At 44.9% G+C, this 21,145-nt stretch overlaps 1 protein-coding gene across 1 annotated transcript in view; it reads left to right on the top strand.

The window, feature by feature from the left end:
- LOC142570592 (phospholipid-transporting ATPase ABCA3-like) overlaps window positions 1-21,145 on the top strand; it is a 145,698-nt gene that overhangs the window by 40,892 nt on the left and 83,661 nt on the right. The window lies entirely within an intron of this gene.

The raw sequence follows: 21,145 nt of genomic DNA on the forward strand, positions 1-21,145 counted from the left end.
CCCACTGCAGGGCAAAGGCCTCTCCCATACTTCTCCAATCATGTACTAATTGTGGCCATGCCATGCCTGCAAACTTCTTAATCTCATCCGCTTACCTAACTTTCTGCCGCCTCCTGCTACGCTTCCCTTCCCTCTTCCCTCCTCATTACATGTCCTGCCCATGCCCATTTCTTTTTCTTGATTTCAACTAAGATGTCATTAACTCGCGTTTGTTCCCTCACCCAATCTGCTCTTTCTTATCCCTTAACGTTACACCTATCATTCTTCTTTCCATGGCTCGTTGCGTCGTCCTCAATTTGAGTAGAACCCTTTTCGTAAGCCTCCAGGTTTCTGCCCCGTAGGTGAGTACTGGTAAGACACAGCTATTATATACTTTTCTCTTGAGGGATAATGGCAACCGGCTGTTCATGATCTGAGAATGCCTGCCAAACGCACCCCAGCCCATTCTTATTCTTCTGATTATTTCCGTCTCATGATCCGGATCCGCCGTCACTACCTGCCCTAAGCAGATGTATTTCTTTACGACTTCCGGTGCCTTGCTGCCTATTGTAAATTGCTGTTCTCTTCCGAGACTGTTAAGCATTACTTTAGTTTTCTGCAGATTAATTTTTAGACCCAATCTTCTGCTTTGCCTCTCCAGGTCAGTGAGCATGCATTGCAATTGGTCCCCTGAGTTACTAAGCAAGGCAATATCATCAGCGAATCGCAAGTTACTAAGGTATTCTCCATTAACTATTATCCCCAATTCTTCCCAATCCAGGTATCTGAATACCTCCTGTAAACACGCTGTGAATAGCATTGGAGATATCGTATCTCCCTGCCTGACGCCTTTCTTTATTGGGATTTTGTTGCTTGCTTTATGGTGGACTACGGTGGCTGTGGAGCCGCTATAGATATCTTTCAGTATTTTTATATACGGCTCGTCTACACCCTGATTCCGTAATGCCTCTATGACTGCTGAGGTTTCGACAGAGTCAAACGCTTTCTCGTAATCAATGGAAGCTATATATAAGGGTTGGTTATATTCCGCACATTTCTCTATCACCTGATTGATAGTGTGAATATGATCTATTGTTGAGTAGCCTTTACGGAATCCTGCCGTAAAGGCTCTGTCATGGAAATGGGTACTCTGGCCAGCTAGGCATAAACAAATTGAAGGAAAGATTGCTTAAGGAATACTACTGGCCTGGCTGTTTCAAAGACGTAGAAAACTTTGTAAGATCATGCGACGCCTGCCAGTGCTCGGGTAAACAAAGAGAAAGCTGGAACGCTCCACTTAAGGTAGTGCCCTTAATTTCAGAACCTTTCATACGACTTGTGATGGACACGGTAGGGCCTCTACCAAAGACAAAGTCGGGTTACAGGTACTTGTTTGCCGTGCTGTGTCCGGCTACAAAGTTTCCGGAGGCAATCCCTCTGAAAGACCTCAGCTCCACCGAAGTAGTAGACGCGCTTTTGCGAGTATTCGCACGAGTTGGGTTTCCAGCCGAAGTTCAGGCGGATCAAGGGTCAGTATTCACCAGCTCACTGACTTCCACATTCTTACAAAAGTACGGGGTAAAGTAGATACGCAGTTCCGTTGATCGCCCTCAGTCAAATAGTGTAGAAAAGTGGCATTTAATATTTGGCGAGTTTTGCGGGCGCTCTTTTACGAGCACAAGGAGGACTGGGAGAATTGTCGTCCGGCCACTTTATCTGCTTTGCGAATGGTTCCTCATGAGGCTATAGGGTTCTCGCCAGCAGAACTAATGTATGGGAGGACACTCCGTTCTCCACTGCGAATGTTAAGAGAGATGTGGGAGGAAAGAGGAGAGAGTCAAACAGTGGTAGAATACGTGCTAAATCTGCTCAAACGGTTAAGTGCAGCGCAAGAACTAGTCTAAAAGAACATGGGAATAGCTCAAAAGAACGCCAAGTTCTATTACGACGAGTCTGCGAGGCTTCGTACGCTTGACTCCGCTGACCAGGTAATGATGCTCAAACCTTCAAGAGAGAACACGCTTAAAGTTCACTGGGACGGACCCGTTAGTGTTCCACAAACTTTCAGATACTAACTATGCTCTGAAAAAGCGTGGTCACAGGAAGGAGGTAAGGATATATCACTGCAATTTGATGAAGCCGTACGTGGAGCGGAGCGGAGTCGTTAACTTTACCATCAAAGAGCAGGAAGGCACTAGTACGGAGTTTAATGAGTATAACGCAACACCGAACTCTGAAATCAGCCTGGAAGAAGTTGTAAAACATTCGGTAAGCTCGCACGCTCTTAGACCCGAGCAGCTAGATGAGCTAAGACAGCTCTAGGGGAATATCTCGACAGATTCAGCGACCGGCCAGGTAGAACCGAACTAATAACGTATGAAATATAGCTGACATCAACCGAACCCGTAAGAAAGCCTTACAAGGTGTCTCCACGACAGAGAGGAATTATGGAGGCAGAGATACAGCGCATGCTAGAGTTGGGAGTTATTGAGCCCGCTGAGAGTGACTACACCTCACCGCTAATACTTGTAGAAACCCCTAATAAGGACGCTAGTCCGTGTGTTCATTACAGGAAGCTGAATGTCATCACTAGGGATCAGCTGTACCCGATACCCAACATTGAGGAATGAATCTAAAGAGTTAGCGTTGCTAAATACATTTCAACTATAGATCACGTGCGGGGATACTGGCAATTCCCCTTTCAGAAAGTGCCAGCCGCTATGCCACATGTATCTCACCTGTAGGCACTTTTCGCCCTCTCGCACTCAGCTTCGGGCTGAAGAACGCCCCGTTTAGCTTCTCCAAGTAAATGAATATTGTCCTAAAAGACTTGCAGGAGTTCGCCTTGCGATATCTTGATGATGTAGAAATTTTTTTCGGACAGCTGGAAAGAGCACGTATCGGGCCTCAAACAGGTGTTCTCACGATTGAGGGAAGCAGGCTTAACGATGAAGGCGGAAAAGTGTAGGTTTGGCTGCTCGCAGGTTACTTATCTGGGCCATGTTGTCGGCCAGGGCACGAGACGGTCGGCCGAGCTGAAAATAGATACGATGGGATATTTTTCTAGGCTGCGCACGAAAACAGACATTTTTTTTTTCATTTTTGGGACTTGTGGGGTACTATCAAAGGTACATTCCGAATTAATCGCAAATCAGAACTCCTTTAACGGACGCCCTCCGAAAGGGAGCACCGAATAGCGTGCACTGGGATAAGGACAAAGAGAACGCTTTCCAAGGTTTGAAAACGCTATTGGTTTTCTGGTCCTGTGCTTCGCGCGCTAGACTACACAAAAGAATTCATAGTTCAGTGCGACGCAAGCGACAGAGTATGGGCGTGGTATTTAGTCAGGTCGGTGACGATAATGAGTAACATCCTATCCTCTATGACAGCCGTAAACAAACTAAGAGAGGAAGCCTACATCGCTTCCGAGAAGGAATGTGCTTGTTTAGTTTGGGCAGCCCAGAAGTTGTCGTGTTACACGTACGGAGCGAGGTTCATCATCGAGACCGACCACTGTCCTCTGACGTGGCTCATCAAATGTCACACAGAAATGACCGTTTGTTCTAATGGAGCCTTACTCTCCAAGAGTACAACTTCTGCGTTAGATATAAGAAGGGAAAGTTGCATAGCAATGCGGAGGGTTTGAGCAGGCTAATTTGAATCCTGCGTTTAGGGATCCCGCCTAAATTTTGTACTTGTTAATTTTGTTAAGCCAAGAAGATCCCCTCTCATTTAGCAGGCCTGCTTCCATGATTGCTGAAATTGTCAGCACGAAATTCATTTAAAAATTGGCGTAGCGAAATGCAGCATTTGTTTCTGCAGTTATGTTTTCCTTGAAGCCTAGCGGGTCTAAAGTGAGATCCAAGATACGTCATCTCGGCACAGGGCTGTGTTGTGGGGTTCGCGTTGCAGTTGCCTGTCCTTGTTGGATGTTTTGGGGCGGTGACATCATTTCACAGCTGGTCGCTGCAAGCCAAGGCATCCCCCCCTTGCCACCAGCCATTCTCTTCCTGTCCAGCGGTTATCAGCACTGGCTAGTCGAGATTTTCCGGGCCATGGGGGAGCTGTTACGAACGGCCTGTGGGGCTGGCAATTTTCGGAGAAGCGACCTCCGAACCCTTCGCAGCCCGCTGCGACGACTCGCTTTGTAAAGACAACAATGCGCCGCCTCAACAGCCTGACGGCGCCGGCATGTCTAGCCACGTTTGGCGGGCCGAGTATTGTTAGTCGATTCGCTGTCGTCTTCACGGTTTGCTTGGAGCGGGGCAACTCCTGGAAGGGGATAATTTGCGGTGCTTTCCCACGGGCCCCAGAGGTCGTCACAGTTAATAGAAAGACGCGGCGGCTACTGACTGCGGGGTCAGCTCTGGGATCAAGAGGCGCCTGCTCGGGTCAAGACCTCTGTCTACGAGAACCCTCTCACGTCGTTGTGTTCAGTGAAACCAAAGTGCGGAAGTGAGTGTGTGAACTCTCCCCCTCAAAGGCGGGTCGACGACGACGACTTTGGACGCTCCCATAGTTCGAAAATTGAACGGCAGTTTTCCCTGAATTAGGGATCTAGGGAGGACCGAGTGTTTTTAGGCAGCCATTTCCGGCTCTTCGGTGTGCATTCTCCTTCAGTCATGATAGACTGATGAAACGTGACGTTCTCCACCCTTCATGTAGATATTGTAAATAAATCTCATATTCCTCGTTCTCGATGAGGACTCGCTCCGTTCAACAACGTCCTTAGCGTGGATGAGTCGGACGACCGCATGGGCCGTCGTCCGACTCATCCGCCTATTTCATGCCCGACCCCAACTCTTACAGCGTGCTGTCTCATTTAGCTTGAAAATGGCATTGGAGGGCATCGCTGTTGGGTCCCACCTACAGTACTCATCGACGCCGTCGATGCCAGAGAAGGAGCCAGGGTCGCGCTGCCTGGGTAAGGGTAAGGCTATGCTGGCAGCGTGGTTGAAGCAGTATCCCTTTCTGTTGGCATGGCGGAATTAGCGGGCCAAGATACGTCTGCGGCGGAGTTCCGTCTTGCACAAGAGCCCACACCTACTCAAAATTGTTGAGGGTAGAAATATAAATGTAAATTTAATAATTACGGAGTAATTACAGAGTGTGGCAATATAGTGAAGAGAGCGCATAGTCTATCCTCAAAGCTTCCTTTTGTGATCTCCCTCACAACGGTCAACGTCATTGTTTTGATCGGAGTATCGCGACCGAATTTCATAGATCAAGGGTTACTTTCGTCACCAATCGTTGTTACTGCGCAAAAATTCGCCCGAATATGGACAGCTTCAGGTGGCTCCGATTTTTAAATTAAGGTCGTGTATACAGAAAAAAAATGTGCGTGATGAAAGCTTTGATATGTTGAGTTTCTTTTCCTTGTGTTATTCCATTGCTTCCGTGAAGAGATGCTGGAAAATATTATTGTTTCTCCGAGTAAATTTCGCCAAATTCTCCTTTCGGGCTACTGGAGGGGCTGGTAATTGGAGCCCTGATCTAGGCACACCGAAAAGCTCCACCATTTAAGAACCGGCCACCTGTGCATAGGCTGCGAAAGAAGTGCCTTTCGTACAGTGTAAAATGCCACCAGAGATAGTGTCTTCTGAGCCTATCGGGCGGGACATCAATACATTTTGGCCCAGTGACAGGTGCCGACAGTGAGAAATTTCTAAAAACGGCATTCGAGAGCAGCATATTGCCAGTTCACGGAGACAAATCTGAATGTAGCTTCCTCCCAAGAACGAGCCCGAGATGTCAGGCGCTTCCTTACAGACGCTTCGCGAAATCTCGAGCCACTTGACGCGGCGCTCCAGATAGCACGACCAACAAGGCTTCACATCAAATTTAGTTATCGCCTTCCACATTTTTTTAGCTGCCGAAGGTGTTGCTCCGACGGCTGCCCGATGTGCCACCCTTCCGAGATCAAGAAAGCTTTCGAAGGAGCACTGTTGTGGTCACGCTCATGATCTTCTGTATCCCTTTTCTGCGTCGAGTTTCCGCCATAGCAGCCGAGCTGGCTTCGGGAATGAAAGTGAGTCCTTCATTGTTTGGACTTCCCCTAGAAGTCTGTATAGGCCGATGCTTTATGGTGACCGCTTATGTTTATAAAGCCGTCTTCGGGCAGGCTGTCACTACGCTGCTTACGCCACGACTACTACAGGCCTTAGTGGCCACTGACGGCAAGGCCGCTACTTGTACTTTATTGCTTTCTGCAAGAGTACACTTGTGGTAAAGAAATCAATGAACATCTGCAGGTGGAGCGACCGAAGTCAAGTGCTAGTCCTTAGGGGAGTTCTTGGAATAAAAACGCTGATTACCAGCGATGCTAGAAGTCTTTGAAAAACACTGCACTGGCATGCAATGACGCTATACGTATGCACTTCTAAAGTGCAATATATATTAAGTTTAAATATCAACACAGGTTCCGTGCAAGGTGTCAAAAAATTGGAATAGGAGAATGATATTGTTCATTACATAACGATATTGACGCAGGCTTGTTGAATTAAGTTTTAAGCATAAGACGATTTCTATTTAAATAACCTCACTACAAACTAGTCACAAAACATTTTCATTATAGTAACACGGAATCTTATGACGTAAAGTACAAAACTAAACTACCACATAAGAGACATACGATACAAGTCTGACTGTGTCTGTGAGAGCAAAACTTTACTAGTAATCACTAGTGAGCACTGCACAACTTGAACATGAAAGCTAGCAATGATAGTCATATACTTGGCTCAACTGAATTCCATTGCAAAACATTGCAAATATCCCCAAAACAGCATAAAATCTTGGCAGGTAACAGCACTGACTACCAGTTATATTTGCAATGTACACATGAAAAATAGACAAATAAAACAAGCTATAATTGAAATACCTGAATCATAGCCATACCTGTGCAAGAAAGACCACTGGGAAACAAAAGTACAGCTTTTATCAATCCGTATCCTAGAGTGCTGGTTCTAATTAAACTTTACACACATGACGACCCCTTGTGTGTCACGAATGCCCTGTTCCCAATATATATGCATGATGCCTATGCAACACCTACAATGCCCAACAATACCTATGCATGATAATCAGCTTTGGTGAAAAAATGACGTACCGATTTTTTGAAGAAAAACAGGTAAAAATGTTGCTTGTTTGCAACTTTCTGTAGTGATAGCACAATTGTGTGCAGTTGTCAACGCACTCGTCATAGTGCTCGAACACCATGTTTTGGCTGCACAGGTACCATCTACCGAACACCTGGTTCAAGATATCTTCCATCTCAGCATGTGCAGCCAGACTGATGGCATAGCATTATTCCTTTTCACCTTGCCAATTACTAAAGCTTCAGCAGCTGCGATAACCTGTGACTGCTTGTAAAGGTGCCACACGATCAGGTAGCAAAAACAGGTATACCACGTAGCAAAACTTTCAGAGTTCATTGCGAGACTCGAGGAGTGTAATTTGTGCTCTAGCTCGGCAGTGCTATGACGCTCACATTTGTTCATTGCAGCTCCTAAAGTCTCGACCACATCCACAAAACAAATTAGGGCAGTTCCTTCAGTGTGGCGGCACATGCTCTGATGCTAGCTTTATGGAACCATGCATTATCAGTAGACAAGTGCAAGTACAGTCCGAAGCACAGCATTCAAGCTTACCAGATGTATGCACTGACTCTACATCCTGCGGAGAGCATCCAGTGTGCAATTACCTGTAGAGTCAAAGTTGCCTCTGAAACACGTTCTGTGACAGGCATGATGGACAGTTCGACCACTGAAATGCAAGTGCCATTTGTTTTTTATGCCTGTAGAGTGTAATGTTGGACGCATGATGGTAACATGAAAACGACAAGAAAAAAAAGGTAGCGATTCAGTCACCAACTGTGCGGCAAATGTAGGTGCAGGCCGTTCCAAAAATATATGTAGGTATTGTGGCCATTGTGCCTGCAAATGTATGAGGCACTAGTCATTGCAGTGATGTAGCCTGTCAGCATGCTTTCATATGCAGTGGCTAGTAATGAACGAAAGTACTTTTATGCTCAAGTGAAAGGGCGCTCATTGGTTACCAAAACTCCTTTGTACTCGAACATGGCAATTCTAGCATGATTACGCTCTGGCGGATTTTCGCAAGTTCAATTCTTTTAAAGGTGTACACTGTAGTCATGAAAATTTAAATTCTATAGTTACAGTGTGGCGAGCCTCACGTCTTATTTCTTTACAGCTCACTGAACCGAGTCACCTCGACAAAGCCAAATGCTGTTAGCTCATCTGCCGTATAAATCTTTTTCTAAACATTTACGCAACAAGATGCTGGTGTAAAACCTAACGCACAGTTTTGTGCCTGTTAAATACGTTAGAAAGTCCAAAAAAGTTATTGTTCTAAGGCCCACTGTGAAAATAAATAAAATATCAGTAAGCTTACTTAAAGGTCTCCAGAAGATTTACGACTGGAATTCTTGGACACGCTAATAAAGGAGCAGCCATTCTGCTGCTACGAGAATTTTGAAGGCTTTTCGTGGGTCTTCGATGTTGAGTTACCAGTGCACGGTCATCAGCGCAGCTGTGCCTCATTCTGCATTCGAGACACTGAAGAGTAGTTCTCGGTCCACATGGAGGAGGAGGTTGCCTGCATACGCGAGGTGTGAGCCATCCTACTGAATGCATGGCGTTACCGAGACTTTTCTCCCTACATTATAGTAAAAAGAGCATGGTTAAGTATAGATGATATATAAACATTTCATGAAGATATTTGCATAAAAATTTTGTACTATGTGTCATATGAGGGTTCATAACTACAACATAACTACAACATATTTCATAATTAAGTAGATAGAATTATCAGTTTGGTCAATTCGTAGCAGCTCATTTGAGGCAACAGGTTGAGTTAACAAAGGCAATATGCAACATTTTTATTTAAAAGGGACACATCAGGTGACATGTAGTTTTTTTTTGCGTAAAGTGCATGGTGCAAGAAAAATGAAGCTGTGCGCACCAATCGTACAAAAAGAAAGATGAGCACCCACTACTGCAAAAAAAAATTATTGCATCTTTAGAGAGCAAGTAATAAAGATGACTAATACCTCTCTGCACAATAGCTGCTTTGCACTTGCATGAAGTTATGTTCATGTACGTGCACATAGATAGACACATAACGCCCAAGTGCCCAACTGCGGAATTAAATTATGCCCCGTCCTTTAGCCCTTCAGCCCCCAATTCCGAGCTGTACTTATAATGGGAAGTTGTACCAGTATCGCCAATGAAGAGTCGTACTCGTTCTACGAATAATACTCATTGTTCAACAAGATGTATTGCCGCTCGAACTAGCAAAGACGAGTTACGGTCGGAATTGCGGGAATGCTGCCCTGAAGAGCAGCTTTTATTTCGTAATCCTGTCTTGATTATAAACAGAAAGGAATGAAATGAAGTGATATAATTTCCGACTCACAATGACAGCAAGAATTATGACTGCATAAACAAAATTGTGAAGTTTGGTACGTTTTTCCGGAATTAATTTGGGGGTTAAAGGGCTAAGCGGCAGTACGGAAACTAGCACAAGTTTGACCTGGTTGCTACCAGTAAATGCTATAAAATACGTTGGCATTCTATAATTTTGTCCAGCAGTGCAAAAGGGACTATTGGTAAGTAAAGAAATAAATTCAAAAGTATCTTGAAGTATATTTTGTGAATGTTCGCAAAATCGGTGAACTTTTGATATACAAGGTCCACATAATTCACCTGCACTTTATGAACTGGTTCTCGAGGTCCTGCACTTCACCATTCGTTTCACCAGTTCAACATGGCGGCACTGGCACGTCACCATTCCTTTCACTTTGTGCAGGCTTCGTACAGGACAAGTTCACAGCACTTCCTGCACTTGCCCGAAAAATAGTGCAGCGTTCATGCAGAAGTTGTGGTGCCGGTTCCGCACGAGCAAGAACTGGCACTGAACTGACGGAAACTAGTTCACGAAGTACAGGGTGTATTGAATGGTAGACATGACATTATTCAGCCTCAAGAAATTGTGTCGAAAGGTAAAATTAAACTATCGGAGCCAGCTTTTGAGAACTTTACTATAATAAAAGTAATAATTGCAGTGCCTGCCATTTTGTTCTCGAGTAATAAACTACCGTCTGTCCCATAAATCTTATTGGTCATGAAAGCTTTAGTATGATCACATGTGTAGTAGTAGGCAGTTGTGCTAATTCGCATATATGCGGGGATATGCGGTCGCGCACGATACTGTTCTAAGGTCTCACTGCTGTGTTTTAGATTCCTGCCATCGCTTGCGTCTGCTGCTCGTGCGTAGACCTTCCGTGACTGTGAAGATACGGCCTGGCCCACGTGTTGACTGACTGACGTCGCTGTCCTGGAAGGGAAAGCTACTGCGCATGCGCTATGACTCCTCGCTCCAGCACCACCACACCGCATAAAAGGCACTGCTTCGCTCTGTCCCTCCGGGATATACTGTCACGCACGGCAATGTTCTAACATCTCACTGTTGTGTTTAAGATTCCTGCGATCGCTTCCGTCTGCTGCTCGTACGTCGACCTACCGCGACTGTGATGATACAGCCTGGCCCACGTGTCGACCGACTGACGTCGCTGTCCTGGAAGGGAAAGCTACTGCGCCTGTGCTGTGACTCCTCGGTCCAGCGCCACCACACCGCATAAAAGGCGCTGCTTCGCTCTGGCCCTCCGGGATATGCGGTCACGCACGACACTGTTCTGACGTCTCACTGCTGTGTTTTAGATTCCTGCAATCGCTTCCGTCTGCTGCTCGTACGTCGACCTACCGCGACTGTGATGATACAGCCTGGCCCACGTGTCGACCGACTGACGTCGCTGTCCTGGAAGGGAAAGCTACTGCGCCTGTGCTGTGACTCCTCGGTCCAGCGCCACCACACCGCATAAAAGGCGCTGCTTCGCTCTGGCCCTCCAGGATATGCGGTCACGCACGACACTGTTCTAACGTCTCACTGCTGTGTTTTAGATTCTTGCCATCGCTTCCGTCTGCTGCTCGTACGTCGACCTACCGCGACTGTGATGATACAGCCTGGCCCACGTGTCGACCGACTGACGTCGCTGTCCTGGAAGGGAAAGCTACTGCGCCTGTGCTGTGACTCCTCGGTCCAGCGCCACCACACCGCATAAAAGGCGCTGCTTCGCTCTGGCCCTCCAGGATATGCGGTCACGCACGACACTGTTCTAACGTCTCACTGCTGTGTTTTAGATTCTTGCCATCGCTTCCGTCTGCTGCTCGTACGTCGACCTACCGAGACTGTGATGATACAGCCTGGCCCACGTGTCGACCGACTGACGTCGCTGTCCTGGAAGGGAAAGCTACTGCGCCTGTGCTGTGACTCCTCGGTCCAGCGCCACCACACCGCATAAAAGGCGCTGCTTCGCTCTGGCCCTCCGGGATATGCGGTCACGCACGACACTGTTCTGACGTCTCACTGCTGTGTTTTAGGTATGTAGTGGCACTTAATGCCCCATATTTTTTTCTTTAACTACTACTGTGGCTGCTTATCCCCGTGTTGCTGTTTTTGCCCAACATTCCTGTACCTCTTTGAGTGATGGGGATTGACATAGTTACCTACGGGGTTTGTATCGGCGCCTTCAGTACCTGCCACCGGAACAAGATTGATCTAACTGAGCGCCGACATGCAGTAGTCAGCTTAAGCTGTGTCGCCTACCCCAAGCCCTCGCTCGGTCTTTCAATTTGCTTAGCGCTGCTGTTGCTCTGTGCTGGGGACATTGAAGCCAACCCTGGCCCCAAAGTAGATGATTTGTATGTGCTACTGAAAGAATTCATGGATGCCAACAAAAGTAATTATGACACCACTGCAACTATTCTGGAAGAAATCCAGCGAGATGTTGCCGATATTCGGTCCCGAGTCTTCGCAATTGAAAAAGAACTACCCATTGTGCCCGAAATCGGCAATGGTGTTAAAGCTGTTAATGACTCGCTTGAACAAGTTAAAATGACTTTCTCACGTACTAATGGCGACTTAGAAGATGTTGTACATGACCTGAATAATAGTTCACGAAGAAACAGTCTGCTTATCAAAGGTTTAGGTGAAGATGAGAAGGAGGACTATGAGGCTAGCGAGAAGTTAGTAAGATATTTCTGTTCCACTCGCCTAAATATAACCTTGCACACTGAAGACATTGAACGCGCGCATTGAATCGGGCGGCCTCGACGTGGCTTTACGCGTCAGTTAATTATACAGTTGCTAAATTTCAAGACGAAAGACACACTTCTTCGCAATGCGCATAAACGCAGAGATGTCGAACAAAAGATCAGGCTTGAGGAAGATTTTCCCCCCAAAATACAGTTTGCAAGGAAAATGCTGCGTGACTTCGCTAAAGAAAATAAAGGGAAGGATGACCGTTGCACGACACAATACAACAAACTGAAGTTTAAAGGGCACAACTACTGCTATGACGCGGTTTCCGCCCATGTAATTCGAGCAGACATACCTCAACCACGCACCTCACATTCACAAACTGTGCGAATCGAGCCTGTTGGAAGAAGGGTACATAACTTGTACATTCTTCTGGCTAACTTTCGCAGCATTATAAATAAGGTTCATTAATTAATTTCAATAGTTCACACGTGCTCTGCTGATACTATACTAGGCACAGAAACTTGGCTCCGGGGTGACATACTCAATTGCGAGTTATTACTTTCTGATTACTTCGCAATATTTCGTAAAGATAGAACTTTGTCTAGAGGAGGTGGTGTCTTGATAGCAATAAGGACCATTTATCAACCTTGTCTTGCAGTAATTCATACCCCTCTTGAGGGGCTCTTTTTAAAAACCCAATTTGAAGGCCGCACGTGCATTATCGGCTTATGTTTTTGGGCTTCTGACAGCAAACCCGATTTTGTTGATCACATGACCAGTGTGCTTGAATTTATTTAAAATAAATTTCCTCAGTGTGCTTTGTTGCTTGGCGGCGACATTAATTAACTGGTCATCGCTATCATCGTCATTAACACCGGCCCTGCTCGAGGTATCTCGCTTCCTTCAAACATTGAACTTGTTTCGCTTAACTCAATTGGTAAAGGAACCGACACGAGGCGAACGCACCCACGATTTAGGCCTAACGAACAATCCAACTAATGCTGCAGTTCACGTTCTTGACGAAATTAGTGACCATAGAGTAGTACATTGTTCGCACCCACTCCCACTTCCTAATAAGCCAACAAAGCTACAACGCATACTTAATTACAAAAAGGCAGATTGTGGAATAATGAATAGCATACTAACCGATTTTGCAAGCTCCTTTTCAAACGAATTTATTAATCGTACAACTAATTACAATCGGATAGTGTCCCATGACTTCCTTAAAAAAAATCGAAAGTACGTGCTACCCTGAGATTTCATTCACATCAAGAACAAATGCTCCCTGGTTAAAAAAAAAAAGTCAAACATTGCCTGAATAAAGAGAAAATAGCGTAAAACAAGTCCTCGCAAACCAAAACTGACTATGCGAGGAAAAAATATAACGAATTAGCTCGGGAATCGCAAAAAACAATTGAAGAAGCTAAAGATCATTATTTCAATTATATATACTCTGCCCACTTTGTTAAAATCTGATCCAAAAATGTTTAGGCGTGTAATTAACCCTAAAGATACGGACACTGTAATAAGACTAAAGGATGCAGATGGCTGCATTGTGCCCAATGAAGCATGTGGTGACCTCTTGAAGATTACTTACAGTCAAGCTTTTACCGACGAACCGCCACTCGACCAGCCTTGTACCGTCTCTTTTTCTACAATAACTCACCCAAGCGAGCCGATCACCGTTACTGCAGCAGATGTACCACGGGCTATTGGCAAGCTCCCACTTAGCGCCAGTCTTGGACCGGATGGCATCAGCTCGAAACTACTAAAACTAACTTCCCACGTATCATCGTTTTTACTGTGTTTAATTTTCCAACAGTCACTGGATACCGGCTGTGTTCCAGATGATTGGAAGTCAGGCCGTATCATACCCATATTTAAATCCCGTGAGCCCTCATGTCCAAGTAATTACCGCCCAATTTCACTGACATCAGCTGGTTGTAAGCTCCTTGAACACATAATTTACTCCCACATTATGGGTCATCTTAATGGAAATAATGTGTTATTCAAAAACCAGCATGGTTTCAGATACAAACGGTCTAGCCAAACGCAGTTGTTCGAACTAATCACTCACCTACATGACTCTTTGCACAATTTACTTTATACTGACGCAATATTTATTGACTTCTCGCAAGCCTTCGATCGTGTTCCCCATAAACGTCTAATCATGAAAATAAACAGCCTTAAGTTAGATTAAAAAAACTACCCATTGGATTGACGAGTTCTTATCTGGTCGTTCTCAATCAGTAACTATTAATAACAACCAATCTACTTTCTGCCGCGTTAGGTCAGGGGTGCCTCAAGGGTCAGTGTTAGGCCCGTTATTATTCCTAATACATAATGACATGGCTATGAATATAAATTCAACAATACGGCTGTTTGCCGCTGATTGTGTAATTTATAGACATATAACCACCCCTGATGACGTTGCCATATCACCAAAACATTTAACCACAATAGCTGAATGGTGTCGCGTATGGAAGATGTAAATTATCTCAGATAAAACTAAGGTCATGCCATTTTCTTCCAAGCTAGGCTTTCCGTCCACCGTATACACTCTACGCAATTGCATACTCGAACGAACCTCTTCGTTTATATACCTGGGCGTTATTCTTACATCTGTCTTAAGCTGGGCCATGCATGTTGAGCATATTACTAACAAGGCACTAAAGAAACATGGCTTTTTAAAGCGCCGTCTGTACCTTGCAAACAGTGACACAAGACTTGGTGCATACATTTCCCTTATAAGAGCAACCCTCGATTACGCCTCAATTATTTGGAACCCTCACACAGCTAACCTTTCTGATTGCATCGAATCAATTCAAAATCAGGCTGCCCGCTTTATTTTGCACTCCTACTCCCCGTACCATAGTTTGTAGGCGTTAAAGCAGACCCTTAGTCTTTCGGATCTTGGCACACGACTGAAATATTTCCGTCTGTCTTTTTGTTCACTCCCCTTACCATAGCGGTTCATCTTTTTCTTCTGCTCCCATCTTGCCCGTCCATTATCTGTCCAACCGCAATGACCATGTATACTAAGTGCCTCCCATATTTGCTAGGACCAAAAAATTCCAAAAATTACCCTTTGGTGTTATCAGTGAATGAATGGAACGCCTCACCCCAAGATAGTGCAACAATCACTGACCCGTCTGCCTTCCAATCTGCCCTGCAAACATTCTTAAATGTATAAAATGTTCAGCTGCCACTGCTTGCCTGGCCTGTGTTATATATATATATATATATATATATATATATATATATATATATATATATATATATATATATATATATATATATGTATATATTTGTATTCTAAATGTGCATTTTTGAACACCCACCTGCTGCGTGTGTCTTGTTGAAGCGTGCCATGTATAGCAAATAAGATATGTACCCTGTACTCTCACCCTCATTTCTTTTCGTTCTTTTCCTTCTTTTTTTACAAACTGTATCTTTTACTGAAATCTGAGCTTGATTGTTGTCTTCAGTCGTTTTTATTGGGTTTACATATCATGTGAATTGTATCCCCCCTATGTAATGCCTTTCGGGGCCTTTAGGGTATTCAAAATAAATAAATAAGACTAATTTCGATTCCAATTGCGATGAAACTTCATTTTGGCGAAATTGGTAATGATCGTATAGCATATACTGCTGAAGCAATCTCGGCAATCCCTGCAAGGCTAGTAAAGTAATTTTCTTGTTAGCAGCCTTTAAACAGCACCTGAGGATATGACACATGCACCTTATAGTTAGCATATATGCAGATAGCAGATTTCCGCGACTCAACAAAAGGCGATGCTTCATATGTCACGAGGCTACTTTCATCAAAGAAATATTGGTGCTCTGTAAAAACAATGACAATACCAACAGTTATGCCTGAAATCAGGTTAAACCAATGTTTTTTAAACACATGGTAGACTGTGTTAGAATTGCTTCTCCAAATTATCCTGTTAATTACACTAAATCATATATAGGTGAACAGAGGCTACTTTTGGGAGCCATGTTATACTTACCTTCAGCTTAAGAAAAAGTTCACTTAACTAATAATAAGTCATAATAACTCACAGAACACAATAACTAGTTACTAATAATCGACTCAAATATTCTTCTCAAGAAGTGTTTTTTCAAGCCAGTAAGAAGCAGCCAAATGGCGTTCATGTGTACGAGCGGTTAGTTGCACGTTACTATGTGCGTGTATTCAGACTTCCTCGGGACTTGGAAAAAAAAAACAACTTTTGTATAACTCGTATGGAGCAAAACAAAGCTGAATTAGAAATTTGGAGGATGCTCTAGAATTTTCTCATTGACACTATTCCTTGGAATACACTATTTCAGCAGTGAAATAATCGTTAATAAATACCTAATTATTGAATTCGGCGAAATGAAAAATCGGTTTGACTTGCTCCAAGTGACGGCAAACAGCATTGACTTAGTTTTGTACAGCTACGTTCAATTTGCATATATTTAAAGTTTGGTGCAAGTTACGTGGGACACCAAGTATAATGTCCCGCGAAAATGAAAAAAAAGAAAAAAAAAACTTGGCGCTGGTGGCAGCCAGACCCACATTATTCTGTAAGTTGAGCTATGGTGATGGTCGTTCCTATATCTGCATTCTTCGGCAGCTATGTATAAGTTAAAGCCTTACGATCACTATCCAATGCCACTCGTGGCCATTGTAGTGAATGTAGCACCATCTTTTGACTACTGGCGTCACGTAGTATGTGAAATTAAAGTAGCCAGGTCAGTAACAAAAATTTGTATGCTACCTTAAGTTATCACCATACCGCAGGAGTCAAGGTCTTCGCTATACAATAAACGAGAAGAACATAGTCGGGCAATTTTTATGTGCATTATGATTTTTGCTATGTGAACAGTAAAATATTGTCGCACCATCCCGGCCCTACGAAAGTGGATGTCCAGCCAAGTTGTGGAAAACCACCACTACAGTGGCTGAGGAGCGTATGCAATGCTTTATTGCTTTAGAGTAATGGTAATTTAGAGTACTGGAAGTAATGGTAATTTTTACAGCACGCTGCCGCTGGTTGTATGGCCGTACAGGCCACCCATACAGTATACGGCGCGCGCCGACGATGTCATCGTCTTTGGATTTTACACGGAACGTCACGGCGACGGGAGAAATGCGCCTGGAGTGCCCATATAATTGCTATCGCAATAATAAAGCGCCCAGATAAGAGTGGGGCGCAGGCTTCCGTTAAAAAGATAGCGTTTGAAAGAAAGGTGACTTCGCGCTGCGCCTGCTAGCTCTACGCATCGCGCACGCATGCAAAACTTGGTTGAGATATTTACAGCCGCCTATAATATCCGTGGACTGATTTTTTTTTTTTGAGGTAGCAATTTATAGACACTGCAAGCGCACTTCTGCTGTCGGCGTCGCCGTCACCCGTGAGGTTCCGTATAAAGTCCAAGGGCGATGAAATCTTCACCGCGCGCCGTATGTTGTATGCGCGAATGAAAGCGTGCGAGGGTGAGCGGGCGATAGCGACTCAATTTCGCGCACGAGAGGGAGGAAGCGCGCCGTCTTCCGTGTGAGATATGCGTTCATATTTGCTTGTGCGGGCGTTACACTATGCTTGTTCATTTAGTTAGCAAGCCTATGTGTGCATATCTATACGGATCGAGAAAACTACTATTTTTGCTTAGTATAGGTGCCCGCTAATTTGCTATTGCAATCGATGCTTCGCCTTTTGGGGGAAGCTCAGTTCAGGACCCTTTTCAGGCCCTCGAACGAACCATCGCTCAACGTGTACGACCGCTTGGCTTTGACGTGAGGCAGTCCTAGCAAACATTTCACACGCGACTTGTCTCACACCGATAGTTAGAACGCGAAGAAATGACGCTGGTTGCAATACGACGCAGTGCAGCCGTGCATCTACCGCCGAGCTGCGTGCGCGGCCTTTCGGAAGAAATAATAGGGGCGAAAAGATGACGGCTGGTGGCGGAGACGAAGTACACGCAGTAGCGGGATTACCAAGGTTGCCAACTGTTTGCTCCGACGTTAATTATGCCGGTTCTGGAGGTGTGTGTGGCGGCTGTGTAATTTTGAAATGCATAAGCATTTCTATGCCTTGCCAACGAGGAAACCCGTACGTCAGTCTGTAAGAGAAGGAGAAAGCGGCGAGAACACAGCGCGCACGAAGCTATCAGCATTCGGCGCACTCTATTTCCATGGCAGATCGCTTTCCAAATAGGTCCCGCCCGGCCGCGCGATACGCCGCCGCCGCCGGAGTACAGTTGAACACGGTTGATAATCGTTCGACAGGAATGGATAATGCGCTAAAGAGCGCTAACGGCTTGTTAGGAACATCATCAGGAAGCATCATCAGTGCATAATCAGTGCAACCTGCAGTAGTTTGCTTGCCTGATCAATTCACCTTGTGCCGCCGTCCGCAGCAGTTTGTGTCGGCGGAGCGCTGTCGTTTAACTGATCGGATCAAGTTTGATAACACTGACAATGACAGCGTGCTGCGTGAAGATGAGCAAGTGGCACAATGCTTGCGCATGCCTTGACAACTCCCAGAGGAATATCTGCGTGAAGTTTCCTCCTAATGTCGACCAGAATACCAGCTATGTCCGTTCACTTTTAAGTTCACACCACTGCTTTCCCGTGCAATAACGTAACGTTTAACATTTTTCGTTGCATCGCTCGTTGCGCGCTCCTCACATTCTGCACAAGCTTCTTTGTTAACCTCCAAGTTTCTGCCCCATATGTTAGGGATGGTAGAATGCAATCATTGTACGATTTCCTTTGCAAGAACAGCGGTAAGCTCCCGTTCGTGATTTGGTAATGCCTGCCGTAAACTTTCCAACTAATTTTTATTTTTGTAAATTTCCTTGGTGAGAGGGATCCTGGAGTAATTTACCTTGAGAAAGGTATTCATGCGCAAGTTCTAGCGGCTGACTGCCGATCATGAAATAACGTTGTTTCGCCAGGCTATTGAACATCACATTTGTCTTCTGAATATTAACCTTCAACCAGACTCTTACATTTTATCGGCTAAGGTGCTCAATCATTTGCTGCAAATAGTTTCCAGCTTTGCAGACCATGGTAATGGCATCTGCAAACCGCAGGTTGGTGAGCTATTTACCGTTAAACTTCACTCCTAACCCTTCTAGTCTAACTGCTTGAATACTTTTAAGCGTGCAGTGATAGCATTGGAGAGATTGTGTCATTTGATCATGCGAATCATTTCGCAGACACCTCGTTATGCGAAGTTGGCACGTTACTCTCTGCCGCTCGAAATAAGCATTCGCGGGAAACTTGCTTATGAAGTGCTGTTCGGAGTTACTGCGCTCCTGCTTAGATACCCGGGCCTAACCGTTCGAACTGCCTGATTCGAGTGCGGCTACCGCGCGTTTCATGTATCACCAATATAAATGCGTAACCTGCCAACGTTAATTTATCATAGACTATCACCTTGCTCATTGACACCCGTAAAATCAGGGTGTAAATTAGGACTCGGGTGTTCCAAGGGTGTCTTCTAATTTAACACCCTTTTCTCGAAGAAAGACCGTGACAAGGGTGCTTACAAGGGGGAAAACAAACACCCTTATTACACCTGTAAGAGTTTGAAAGTAGCAAGTGTCCTGACTGCAAACAAGAGCGCCTTGAGATTTCTGTGAGCAACCTACTACAAAACGTGCTGGGGACAGCAACTAGTGCCATGACGGCATACATACCGTTTTTCAGCAAGGAAAAGATGCGACCTTTCTCACTAAAGTGCTGCCCGCGCGGCTCCCAGTAAAGTTGGTTTCGGACCTCGCTGGTAGTTTGCTGTGCAGCCACTCGTGGAAAATATGGTTCGCGCATAGGCCACGGGACGCAGAAGCCCTTCATAGCTTTAAATAAATGATGCACCCAACCAGCAACCGCATGTGATAACGAACGTCCTCTAACACGATTGATATCCTTTGAGAGCGCAAAATATGCGGATATAAGTTCAAATATAATTGCTCCATCCTGCCTCGAGACAGGCCCCAAGACTCAGGATACATGTACAGCCTCAATTGTGATTGAAAGATATTGCCTTTTAACTTCTTGTGGACCTCCTATGTGAAAAGACACTGGCGCTGAATTGTTCCAGGCATCACTGGCAGCAACTCTACAGCAAGCCTTTCACAAATGCCTTCACTTAATAAGATCACGTGCTCGTGACGCCTGCGGCAGTAAGGATGTTCCACATCCGCCACCAAGGTTTGTGAGTGGTGGTGCTGGCTAACACTCCCAGGGTTAGTTCTCGTAGTAACACATAGATACCCCAGAAAGTGGATCGAAGACGGCGCCGCGGTAGCTCAATTGGTAGAACATCGCAGGCGTAATGCGAAGACGTGGGATTGTTTTCCACCTGCGACAAGTTGTTTTTTAATCCACTTTAATTGCCATTAATTTATCATTTCTGTAACTCAACCAGGAAGTATAAGTATTTTCACTATGTTGTCCTTGGTGTCTTTGTTTGTTGGCTTCTGACGATATGATTAATAAAAATCTGGCCCCTCAGTTAACCCTTTCTCTTCTCGTTCATTCGAAATAAGCGTGCGACATGATGATAAAATGCGGAACTAATATTGCAGCCTATCATCCCTCTGTAAATCCGTAAAAAAACATCAACATATATTACCGGAAAATTTGAAGGGGCATTTAGTTATCCCTACATAGATGAATGCGAAAGCATCCAGGCCACCGAGCGATGCCCATGCTCTTTCAGTCGTGTTAATTTAACTTTGCTTTAATTAGCACGAAAGGTCGAGGTTTTGATTCCCACCAGAGGTCGTGTGTTCGAGTGCCTTACTTACCGCTATCTTAACTGTGTCTTAATTTACTTCACCTTAATGAACACCAAAGGTCATGGGTTCACGTGCCTTAATAACTATATCTTAACTGACTTTACCTTAATTACCTTCCCTATGATTGAAACCAGTGGTCATGTGTTCGGCTCCTACCAAATGTAGTGGGTTCGAGTGCCGTAATCAACTCTATCCTAATTACACTTGCCTTTATTAACATTAAAGTAATTCAGTCTGCCTTAACTCA

Source organism: Dermacentor variabilis, chromosome 2 (genome assembly GCF_050947875.1).
Source record: "Dermacentor variabilis isolate Ectoservices chromosome 2, ASM5094787v1, whole genome shotgun sequence".
Classification (NCBI taxonomy): Eukaryota; Metazoa; Arthropoda; class Arachnida; order Ixodida; family Ixodidae; genus Dermacentor; species Dermacentor variabilis.